The sequence below is a fragment of the Artemia sp. Qi Xiang Cuo genome, chromosome 10, assembly GCF_049724085.1.
Source record: "Artemia sp. Qi Xiang Cuo chromosome 10, ASM4972408v1, whole genome shotgun sequence".
Lineage (NCBI taxonomy): Eukaryota > Metazoa > Arthropoda > Branchiopoda > Anostraca > Artemiidae > Artemia > Artemia sp. Qi Xiang Cuo.
In genome coordinates, this window is record NC_142803.1 from 38,821,097 (window position 1) to 38,834,272 (window position 13,176).

Below are 13,176 nucleotides of genomic sequence, written 5' to 3' on the forward strand. Positions count from 1 at the left end.
ACTTTTTTTCAAGAGTATGAATCAAACCTTGGTTTTTAAATGGTATTTATATAATTTACTGCTTTGTATAAAATGTTTTGGCCCGAAGGATCCTTTAATCATTTCTCACACTGTCTTTTAACGCTTTAAGATGCGTAGGTTTTGATGGGTAAAGTTAAAGGCTTTCCCCCTCATCAATACCTCACTCTTTACGATAAAATTTGCTTTTTTGTTTCAGTTGTTTAAGATGATGTTTAAGAATGAGTTTTTTTTATAATTTATAAAAAAGCTTGTTATTCCAACTAATTAGCCCTTGTGTTTCAGGGGTCAATTGGAACAAAAAGTCGAACTTTGGTATAAAGAGCGGGATATTGAAGAAGTGACAACCCCCCTAATACACATAATAATTTCTATTTGTTTTCAGCTTTAATGTTCCTCCTCACTTTCCGTTGAAAAAACTTTCTATTTAATATTACCAAAACCAAATGAGGATTTCACCATTCCTTCGTTCATGGAATAAGCAATGGAAAAGAAAGCTTACTTTTCAAAAATCTTGTAAAAATTCCAAATTAAAAATTTGTTTTAAGTAGTTTTATAAGGTCTGCTCCCTATAACTTCCGAACGCAAATAAAATAAGAATAGATGGCACGGTCACCAGAGCCGGCAATCTACAAACTTATCATCTACATTAAAACTGAAAACCATTAACTAAGCTGAAAATTTGACTCAATTTAAAAGTAAAAATTTGTTTTAGTTAAACTTGGAATTTATTATTTTTATTTTCAACAGGTAATTTGCCTATTATGATTTTATACTTTGGTTGAGATGAGGCGCAAAATAGCTTTAAATAATCTTACAGAAGGATTGGTCAACTTAGAAGGAAACGCTAAGTGCAAAAGAGTGAATAATCTTTGTTGAACATCCTATTCAAAACTCTGAATATAATTTTTGATAAAATTCTACTTTAGCTGCTTTTGGATATAGGCTATTGGAAAGGGGTAAGGTTAGGAAAATGAAACTTTCAGGGATGAGTCTACAGGCTAAAGTATGTCATGGGAAGGTATTTTGAAGTACCTACCTCCACTCTCCCTCTAGAGGGTTCTGAAATTTCGACAAAACAGCATTTTACCTTAGTTTTCAGTTATCAGTTTCTTTTTCTCTGGCTTTAGTTCTGAAAATGCAATTCCTGTTATTTGAGTAGAATTTTAGGTAAAAATTTCCAATTGTGGCCCTTAAGCACAAGATCTATTTTGCAAGGTTTCACTTGTATAACACACAGATTTTTAAAGGTCAGGACATCCAGAGAGACAAGAAGTGGAGCTAGGTAGACTAGTTCAGTACATCCACCATATGGCTAATATGGGAGTACAGTTTATTTGTGGGTTAGTAAATACCAAATCATATTATTGAGTTAGGGGTAATATCTACCAAATCATATTTTTGAGTTAGGAATAAAGTGAATACACCATTCAATGCCTTTTTTATGCTGATTACAAATATAATAAGCATTTTTATCGGAAATGAATTTCAGCCCCCCCTAAATATGTACATTCAGTTTTAGTTTATTGTTAGCCAATATAGGGGGGGGGGGGGGGGAAATTCATTTCCAATAGAAATGCTTATTATATTTGTAGTCAGCATAAAAAAATGCATCAAATGGTGTATTCACTTTATTCCTAACTCAATAATATGATTTGGTAGATATTTACCAAAAAAGTTTCATCCAGTAAATTTTAAAGAATTTCAAAGCAGAATCAGGGCTCATGACAAGCAATAACTATAAAAATCTGAAAAGAATATTAAAACCCTGGGTAAAATTTTAGTTTAGCTACTTTTGGCTTTCTTGGAAAGAGGCTAGGTTATGAAAATGAGAAACTCAATGATGGATCAACCAACTATAGTATGGCCCAGGAAGGTAATTTGAAAGCCTACCTCCACTCCTCCTCCATCTATAGGTTATAATGCAGATTATTATACATTACTGCTTATGTTTGCTCAAAATTGATCCTATATTACTGTTATAATCATAAATCAGTGCTTATGTTAAAAAAATTTCAGCTTTTAAACTTGTTTATTAAAGTTTCCCACAATCCTATTTTCTATGTGATAGCAATTCTCTTTATTAATTACATACCTAGGTTTGTAATTACAGGATTCTTTAATTACTGGATTGGGTAAAATTCTACTTTAGCTACCTTTGGTAATCATAGACATTGCAATTGTGATTCCTAAGTAAAGAACAATGTTGGCACAATGTATTTTTTTTTTTTTTTTTTTTGGGGGGGGGGGTTAGATCAGGGCACTCTGTATCAAAGGAGTTGTTGTCTAAAAAAATCTTCTGAATTTTTTCACTTTTATAACTTTAAGAAATCAAAAATTATTTAAGATTTTATTGAATAAATATCCGTATTATGTATATTAAACTGACAATGCAAAATTTTTTCAGCAAATTCATCTGATTTTTTTAGTAAAGCACAAATTATATTCTGGCTTTTAGAAAGCATAGGGTTTAGAACCCTACTCAGATTCATTTCTGCTTGTTTTGAGTTTGACTTATTTTAATTTTGGTTTGTTTTGGGTTTCACTTATTTATTGATACTGATTGGTGGTAGTTGTATGCCTGTTACATTATTTAATTCTTTTTTTGTTCATTTTTGGTTTAATGAAGTTCTTTACTTTTTTTTTGGAAAAACTCATTTTGTAAAAAAAGTTTTTTTGACCAATCTTTGAAAGAGGTTAGATTTGGAAATTGAAACTTTCAGAGATAGGTCTACAGGCTAAAGTATGTTCAGGAAGATATTTTGAAGTAGGCCTACCTACCTCTACTCCTTCTCTGTCTAGAGGGTCCTGACCTTTGATGACCTTTAAAAATCTGTGTTATAAAAGTGAAACCTTTGAATATAGAACTTCTGCTTAAATGAAATACAAAAAAAATGTTTTCAGCTTCACAACTTTGTTCAATCCCAATTTATAGGGTTTTAAAGATATGCAAATAGATTTCCTAAATTTTGAAAAAATACCATTAATATGGCTTAAAATTCTACTCAAATAACAGGAATTACATTTTCAGAACTAAAGCAAGAAAAAAAGAAACCAATAACTGAAAATTAAGGTAAAATGTTGTTTTGTCAAAATTTCAGTAGGTTAAACAGTTAAAAACTAGAAATTTTTCAAATTAGTTTTAAATCTTAACAGAATCTTAAAACATTAACATATAGCATAAACTATATATTTCCCATACATTTTCTGTTTATTGAATTTATCAGTATTGATTAAGTTTATGGGTATTGGGTTGAAATAAAAAAGTTCTGTTGTGTAAGATACATAAAAAATATATAATTGGGCTTGACTATATATTTGCACATTAGTAAGAGTTAGGGGTTAAGTAATGTGAAGCACTTAGTAATGATATTCTATATGTAAGTATTTTAGGGCCTTTTTTAAGGTTGAAGCAGTATCAACAAAACAAAGAAACAGAAAAATGGAATATTTTTCTTAAAATTGTAACCTATTTAGATTGTTTGTGGCCAGAAATGTCAATTTACTAGTTTTACAAAGAAACAAAAAACTAAGTAGCCAATATTCAGGCCAAGCCTTGGTACAGCTACACACCAGACTTGTGTATAGTGATTCTCTTTGTAGCTTGTCTTCTAATTACAGGCAATATCAGCCTCTTCTTAACATACTGGCATCACCATAGGTTCAATACAACTGCTTTGGGGAAAATAATAATACATCCTTGAAGTTGTAACCTTTCTGAATTGGTCTTTTGGCCAGAAATGGCAATATGTCATTTAAAAAAAACAAACAAAAAAAAACTGTATAGCCAATGTTGAGGCAGGTTCCTGACACTCAGCATGTGGCCAGCTTGTATATATTTGATTTTTGTATTAAATATCAACCTCCAATGATTCAAAAATGTTTGCTACTCTTTCCTCAGAAAAATGGAGGGCTCCAAAGGGAACACATAGAAAATGATGGATCCTAATCACTTTTAATTAACATTTGGAAAGTTTATGGCATCTGTGTAGGTTTGTGTATTGAAGATTGTCTTCTTTTTCTGTTTCAGCAAAGGTGGGCTTTTCAGTCAAGACTATCTAGTCCTATTCCTTTTTACTAACTCTGAGAGTTGAAATGAGCTACTGCAATGGTTGGTCCTTATTTATCTTGAAACTGCTTAGATATCTTACAGTAAATCTTTTGATTATAGGAGTTTAAATATCAGAGGATATCCATTGAGTTCTGTTCTCTGTGTGATGGTATAGTCAGTTAGAATCTTAGCTGATTGTGAGATTTTGTGGTGTTTGAAGCAATTTAACAGTTTACATTGCAGGGTATACTGTAGAGACATCAGCTTATTACATTCAAATTGGCAATGGTCAATTGTTACATTTTTTATATTATTAATTTAAAAAACTTTTTCCCCAAAATAAGTTTTTCAAAGAAAAGTAAAGAACTCTATTAAACAAAATATGAGCAAAAATAAAATCAAATAATCTACCAAGCGTGAAACTACCCCAAATCTGCATTGACAAACAGAAATTACAATAATTAACCAAGTCAAACTCAAAACGAGCAGAAATTAACATAAGTTGGTCCCAAAACCCCTATGCCTTCCCAAGGCCAGAACAAAATTTGCACTTTACTTAACAAATGTAAATGTTTTTACTTTTATAACTTAAATAAATAAAATAATATTAATGTTTTGATTACTAAATATCAGTATATCTTTATTAAACTGACAATGCACATTCATTTGTATTTTTTCAGTAAAGTGCAAATTTTATTCTGGCCTTGGGAAGGCATAGGGATTTTGTGACCAACTTGTGTTAATTTCTGCTCGTTTTGAGTTTGACTCGGTTAACTATTGTAATTTCTGTTTGTTTTGGGTTTCATTTATTTATCAATGCTGATATAGGGTAGTTTCACGCTTGGTAGATTATTTGATTTTATTTTTGCTCATTTTTTGTTTAATGGAGTTCTTTACTTTTCTTTGATAAACTTATTTTGTGGAAAAAGGTTTTTAAGTTAATATCTGTTCGTTTTTTATTCACATAGTCTTTTCAGAGAAAAATAAAATAAAACTTTAAACCTTTTCGTTTTTTAAGACTTTATAGTTTGGCCTGCTATTTGTATGCTGGAAAAAAATTTCAGCAATTTTTAACAACATACACCCTTTTAAAAATCTGGACACAGATAGAACTGTTTATTTTAGTTTCATACCTCCTCTGGTTGACCTGAAATGGAAAACTTGATACCATTTGCAAAAAAATTACTTTATTTCATAGCTTGGATACCCTTACGCTATTTTTATTTGGTTAAATTTTAAGAGCAGAAATGGGAGGGTTGGCGTGGGAGGGTGGGATTGGAAGGGGGATTAGTTACCCTCAAATCACTTTCAACTATTAAAAGGGCATCAGCCCTTTCTATTTTCAATCGAATGAGCCCTTTTTGAAGTTCCCAAGACAACTCCTTTGATACAAAGTGCCCTGGTCTAAACAACAACAACAAAAAATAATACATTATTCCGACTTTGATCTTTACTATAAAAATGTCAAGCTTTCCAATCACTTTTGACCATTAAAAAGGGCACTAGGGCTTTTGATTTCCAATTGAATGAGCCCTTTTGGAAACGACAACACTTTCTATAAACACCTTATATACCCCCAGGGCATAAATTACAACCCTTACCCTAAGGTCTGTTAGGGTGGTTGTCATCCTCCAAGACCGAATTTCCAGAACTTTCAACTACGTTAAACAACATGGCTCTCTCAAAATTTTGATTGGGTGGGTTTGGGGAAATAGTGGGCGTGAGAGGGGTGTTAATTGCACTCCAATCAGTTTCGACTATTAAAAAGTATAGAAGCCACTACGATTTCCAAGTGAATGAGCGCATTTTGAAGTTTCTACAACAATTTCTTTGATACAAAGTGCCCTGCTCTAAACAAAAAAAAAATAATAAATAATACATTGTGCCAACATCGTTCTTATATCCCCCCAGGGCATAACTTAAAACCCTTGCCCTGAGGGTTGTGGGGGAGTGTCCTCCTCTTTAATTTGTCCCTGTTTCTTGTATCGTTCCCGAGTGTCCCCGTTCTTTACTTAGGCAGCACAATCATGCTGCCTATGATTTATACAACAACTTTCTATATAAACCTTATATGCCCCCTGGGCATAACTTACAACCTTTGCACTGAGGGCTCTGAGGGGGTTATCATCCTAAAAGACCTAATTTTCAGAACGTTCAACTATGTTGAACAAAATGGATATCTCAAAATTTTGATTGGATGTGTTTTGGAAAATGGTGGGCGTGACAGGGGCTTAAGTTGCCCTCCAATCTTTTGACTATCCAGAACTTTTAACTATTAAATAGGTCACCGGCGCTTTCAATTTCCAATCAAAAGAGCCCTATTTGAAGTGTCTACGACAACGCCTTCTATAAAACCTTATGGGTGTGAGAGGGGTGTTAGTCGCTATCCAATCACTTTCAACTATTAAAAAAGGCACTAGTCCTTTCAATTTCCAATTGAATGGGCCCTTTTTAAGTTTCTACAACAACGCTTTCAATAAAACTTTATATGCCCCAGGGCATAACTTACAACCCTGGCCCTGGGGGCTGTGAGGGGAGGGGTTGTCATCCTATAAGACCTAATTTCCAAAACTTTCAACTAGGTGAATAAAATGGCTATCTAAAAATTTTTATTCGATGTGTTTGGGGAAAAGGTGGGCGTGAGAGGGGGTTTAGTTGCCCTCAAATCACTCAACTATTAATAAGGGTGCTATCCCTTTGAATTTCAAATCAAATGAGCCCTTTTTCAAGTTTTTACAACAAAGATTTCAATAAAAACCTTATATGCCCCCAGGGCATAACTTACAATCCTTGCCCTGAGAGTTGGAGAGTGTCCTCCTCTGTGGGGGAGTGTCCTCCTCTGAAATACATTTTCTATCTGGACATCAACTATGCTGAACAAAATGGCTGTCTCAAAATTTTTATTTGATGTGTTTGAGGGAATGATGGGCGGGGGGGGGGGGGCTAGTTGCCCTCCAGTCACTTTTGACTATTAAAAAGGGCACTAGTCCTTTGAATTTCCAATTGAATGAGCCTTTTTGAAGTTTCTACGACAACGCCTTCTTTAAAAACTGTATATGCCCCCAGGGAATAACTTAAAACCCTTGCCCTGAGGGCTGTGGGGGAGTATCATCCTCAAAACATATTTTCTATGTGGAAATCAACTATGCTGAGCAAAATGGCTATCTCAAAATTTTGATTGGAATTGTTTGGGGAAACAATGGGTGTGGGAGGGGGGCTAGTTGCCCTCCAATCACTTTCGACTATTAAAAGGGCACTAGCCTTTCGAATTTCCAATCGAAAGAGCCTGTTTTGAAGTTTCTACAACAACGCCTTCTATAAAAACCTTGCATGCCCCCAGGGCATAACTTAAAACCCTTGCCATAAGGGTTGTGGGGGCGTGTCCTCCTCAAAAACATACTTTCTATGGGGAAATCAACTACGCTAAACAAAATGGCTATCTCAAAATTTTGATTAGATGTGTTTGGGGGAATGATGTGCGTGGGGGAGGGGGGTAGTTGCCCTCTAATCACTTTTGACTATTAAAAAGGCCACTAGAACTCTCAATTTCCAATTGAATGAGTCCCTTTTGAAGTTTCTACGACGACCCCTTCCATATGAAGTGCCCTGCTCTAAAGGAAAAAATAATATATAGTACATTGTGCCAACATCGTTCTTATATGCCCTCAGGGCATAACTTAAAACCCCTGCCCCAAGGGTTTTGGGGGATTGTCCTCCTCAAAAACATATTTTCTATCTGGAAATCAACTATGCTGAACAAAATGGCTATCTCAAAATTCTGATTGGATGTGTTTGGGAGAATGATGGGTGTCTGGGGGGGGGGGGCTAGTTGCCCTTCAATCACTTTCGACTATTAAAAAGGGCACTAGCCCTTTGAATTTTGAATCGAATGAGCCTTTTTTTAAGTTTATACAACAACGCCTTCTATAAAACCTTATGGGTGTGAGAGGGGCGTTAGTCTCTATCCAATCACTTTCAACTATTAAAAAAGGCACTAGTCCTTTCAATTTCCAATTGAATGAGCCCTTTTGAAGTTTCTACAACAAAGCTTTCAATAAAACTTTATATGCCCCAGGGCATAACTTACAACCCTTGCCCTGAGGGCTGTTATGGGAGGGGTTGTCATCCTTTAAGACCTAATTTCCAAAACTTTCAACTACGTTGAATAAAATGGCTATCTAAAATTTTTGATTGGATGTGTCTGGGGAAAAGGTGGGCGTGAAAGGGGGGTTAGTTGCCCTCAAATCACTCAACTATTAATAAGGGTGCTATCCCTTTGAATTTCAAATCAAATGCCCTTTTTCAAGTTTCTTTTTGACTAACTTTTACAGCTTTGAATGTGCAAACTCAAAGGTGTTGCCAGTTGCCCATAATTCTAGATCATCAGTAGCCTATATTGTAAATTGGTGAGTGGGAAGCTCATGTCCCAGAGAAATAAGGAGGAAAGGCGGCAGCTCAGGACTGCACCCTGTGGAAGACCTTTGGTTGTTGTAGTTTTGGGTGAGGAAGCTGAGCCAACACAAACAATAATACTTCGATTTTTAATGAAAGATATATGAAAAAACTTTTTGCACAAAATTAGCTTTTCAAAAAAAGTAAAGAACTCCATTAAACCAAATATGAACAAAAATAGAATCCTATAATCTACCAAGCATAAAACTATCACAAATCACTATTAATAAATTAATGAAACCCAAAACAAACCGAAATTAAAAGTAATTCAAACTCAAAACGAGGTTAAGACTAGCATATACTGAATTTTATGTGTTTGGACATCATATATAATCATTAGTTCAAAAAAAAATCTCTCCCTACTAGTTATTCTTAAAGTTTTGCATTTTGTCCACGGGTTATTATTGAAATCAATGCTTTACATGAATATTATTAGAATACGTATGAGTATGACAGGATCCATACCCCTTTGTAAAATATTTTTTCTAGTTCTGAACGAGAAAAGGACATAGTATCGTAATGAACATGACAGGGCTCCATACCCCTTGGAGGCGGGGGGGGGAATTCGTTTTAATCTTTTTTGACAGATTTTTATTTCAACTTTTTTTTCATGTCTTAAAATCACATTAAATATACTTATAGCAAAAAAAAACCTGTGATATTTTTAAAACGAGGGTCATATAAATATGTCAGTTGTGATTTTTTTTACTAGAAAAATAATGTTCGTAGTGACATTTTTTTCTTTTTTTATACTTATTTTTTTTTAACAAAATCTATTCAATGGGGGAAACATAAGATTTTTTTAGACTTATATTTTTGTTTAGACACACAGGAACGCAGTCACACTTATCGCTCACAAATGGCATGTGTAGTTTGCGAGGTTAGCCCTTGAGGCGAATCTTGATCCCTTTTGATTCTGTTTTTTTACATAATTTTTGAACAAGGGCCAACTTGCTTATGATTCCGGTAACACGTTACCCGTTGATAGATCCTATCGTCATCATTCCGGTATCAGCATTCAAATGAAAGCAAAGGGGAAAACAAAGGCATACTGCTGAACTAGTGTAATAAATCACATCATTTATGTTTTCCAAAATTGCCATTTATGTAAAAATAATGTTGTAACAGACAGTTAAATTGAAAGCAAAATACAAATTGCATTGGCATATAGCATAAAAACGGGTCTATTAAGATGAATTAATGAAAAACATAGCACCTACAAACCTAACTACTATCATCGATGGTTTAACAACAGAAACAGTCAATGAGCCCAATAATGCAATTGATGAAATGTCTCCATTACTTTTAGGGTACGCCGAGAAACTTAGCTTTAAGTTTTGAGAAACAAGAACATATATGATCATAATTCATCTGATATCCTTAGCAATGATCGATCATTTCGAGGAAATTAGTTTTTAGCTTTGAGAAACAAGGATGTATATGATCAAAATGCATCTGATATCCTTAGCAATGATCGATCATTTCGAGGAAATTAGTTTTTAGTATTGAGAAACAAGGATGTCTATGATCAAAATGCATCTGATATCCTTAGCAATGTTAGATCATTTTGAGGAACTTAGCTTTAAGTTTTTAGAAACAAGAACATATATGATCATAATTCATCTGATATCCTTAGCAATGATCAATCATTTCGAGGAAATTAGTTTTTAGCTTTGAGAAACAAGAATGTATATGATCAAAATTCATCTGATATCCTTTGCAATGATCGATCATTTCGAGGAAATTAGTTTTTAGCTTTGAGAAACAAGGATGTCTGTGATCAAAATGCATCTGATACCCTAGCAATGTTAGATCATTTTGAGGAACTTAGCTTTTAGTTTTGAGAAACAAGAACATATATGATCATAATTCATCTGATATCCTTAGCAATGATCAATCATTTCGAGGAAATTAGTTTTTAGCTTTGAGAAACAAGAATGTCTATGGTCAAAATGCATCTGATATCCTTAGCAATGTTAGATCATTTTGAGGAAATTAGCTTTTAGTTTTGAGAAATAAGGATGACTATGGTCAAAATGCATCTGATATCCTTAACAATGTTAGATCATTTTGAGGAACTTAGCTTATAGTTTTGAGAAATAAGGATGCATATGGTCAAAATGCATCTGATATCCTTAGCAATGTTATATCATTTTGAGGAATTTAGCTTATAGTTTTGAGAAACAAGAATGTATATGGTCAAAATATATCATATACCCTTAGTAATGTTAGATCATTTTGAGGAACTTAGCTTTTAGTTTTGAGAAACAAGGATATATATGGTTTAAATGCATCTGATATCCTTAGCAATGTTAGATCATTTCGAGGAACTTAGCTTTTAGTTTTGAGAAACAAGAATGTATATGATCAAAATGCATCTAAAATCCTTAACAATGTTTGATCATTTCGAGGAAATTAGCTTAAAGTTTTAAGAAATAAGGACGCATATGGTTAAACTGCATCCGATATCCTTAGCAATGTTAGATCATTTCGAGGAACTTAGCTTTTAGTTTTGAGAAACAATGATGTATATGGTCAAAATGCATCTGATATCCTTAGCAATGTTAGATCATTTTGAGAAACTTAGCTTTTAGTTTTGAGAAACAATGATGCATATGGTCAAAATGCATCTGATAGCCTTAGCAATGTTAGATCATTTCGAGGAACTTAGCTTTTAGTTTTGAGAAACAATGATGTATATGGTCAAAATGCATCTGATAGCCTTAGCAATGTTAGATCATTTTGAGAAACTTAGCTTTTAGTTTTGAGAAACAATGATGTATATGGTCAAAATGCATCTGATAGCCTTAGCAATGTTAGATCATTTCGAGGAACTTAGCTTTTAGTTTAGAGAAACAAGAATGTGTATGGTCAAAATATATCATATACCCTTAGTAATGTTAGATCATTTTGAGAAACTTAGCTTTTAGTTTTTAGAAACAAGGATATATAGGGTTAAAATGCATCTGACATCCATAGCAATATTAGACCATTTTGAGGAATTTAGCTTTTAGTCTTGAGAAACAAGGATGCATATGATCAAAATGCATCTGATATCCTTAGCAATATTAGATCATTTTGAGGAACTTAGCTTTTAGTTTTGAGAAATAAGGATGAATATGGTCAAAATGCATCTGATATCCTTAGCAATGTTAGATCATTTCGAGGAACTTAGCTTTTAGTTTTGAGAAACAAGAATGTGTATGGTCAAAATATATCATATACCCTTAGTAATGTTAGATCATTTTGAGGAACTTATCTTTTAGTTTTGAGAAACAATCATGAATATGGTCAAACTGCATCTAATATCCTTAACAATGTTAGATCATTTCGAGGAACTTAGCTTTTAGTTTTGAGAAAGAAGAATGTATATGGTCAAAATATATCATATACCCTTAGTAATGTTAGATCATTTTGAGGAACTTAGCTTTTAGTTTTGAGAAACAAGGATATATATGGTTTAAATGCAGCTGATATCCTTAGCAATGTTAGATCATTTTGAGGAACTTAACTGTTAGTTTAACTAAAAGCTAATTTCCTCAAAATGATTTAACATTGGTAAGGATATCAGCTGCATTTTAACCATATGTATTCTTTTGTCTCAAAACTAAAAGCTAAGTTCCTCAAAATGATCTAACATCGCTAAGGATATCAGATTCAGTTTGACCATATGTATCCTTGTTTCTCGAAACTATAAGCTAAGTTCCTCAAAATGATCTAACATTGTTAAGGATATCAGCTGCATTTTAACCATATATTAATTAAAAAAACTTTTTCCACAAAATAAGTTTTTCAAAGAAAAGCAAATAACTCCATTAAACAAAAAATGAGCAAAAATAAAATCAAATAATCTACCAAGTGTGAAACTACCACAAATCAGCATCGATAAATAAATGAAACTCAAAACGAACAGAAATTACAATAAATAACTGAATCAAACTCCAAAACGAGCAGAAATTAACATAAGTTTGGTGCAAAATCTCTATGTCTTACCAAGCTCAGAACAAAATTTGCACTTTACTGAAAAAATACAAATGAATGTGCATTGTCAGTTTAATATACATATACTGATATTTAGTAATCAAAATGTTAATATTATTTGATTTATTAAAGTTATAAAAGTAAAAACATTTATATTTTATCTGAGTAGGGTTCTAAACCCTATGATTTCTAAAAGCCAGAATATAATTTGTACTTTATTTAAAAAAATTTAAATGTTATTACTTTTATAACCTTAAGAAATCAAAAATTAATTAAGATTTTATGGAATAAATATCAGCATATGTAGATTAAACTGACAATGCACATTTTTTTTTGTAAATTCATTTGAATTTTTGTCAGTTCTTTACCGAAAACGTTTGACACTAAGAGCTCAAAATCTTATTCTATGGCCAAAAAAAATTTATTCAAAATTAATTCTATTTCTAAAAATAACCTTGAAAGCAGTCGCGTTGTTTCAGGTGGGCAATGATTTGAAGAAAAACGATTCTATAGCCCATGTTCTTGCCTTTTGAATGTCAGGGATGGATCCAGGATTTTTTTAGGGGGGGGGGGCGCAAAATAAGTTAATCCGATAAAAAATTAAGGGGGGCGTAAAATAGGTTGATCCGATAAACTTGGGTTAGAAGCAAATTTAATTAACACCAACTTGGGTT

General features: G+C 33.0%; 1 protein-coding gene across 4 annotated transcripts in view; it reads left to right on the forward strand.

Moving 5' to 3' along the window:
- The window catches only part of LOC148947741 (uncharacterized), a 31,655-nt gene continuing 18,479 nt past the window's right edge, over positions 1 to 13,176 (forward strand). For 2 of the 4 annotated variants that reach the window (XM_089095401.1, XM_089095404.1), the window contains exon 1: positions 801 to 879. The gene's annotated coding sequence lies outside the window, so the exon portion shown is untranslated. Of the gene's footprint in view, positions 43 to 800; positions 880 to 4,098; positions 4,130 to 13,176 lie in introns of those variants that run through there. The other 2 variants (XM_089095402.1, XM_089095403.1) reach the window with 2 other exon arrangements.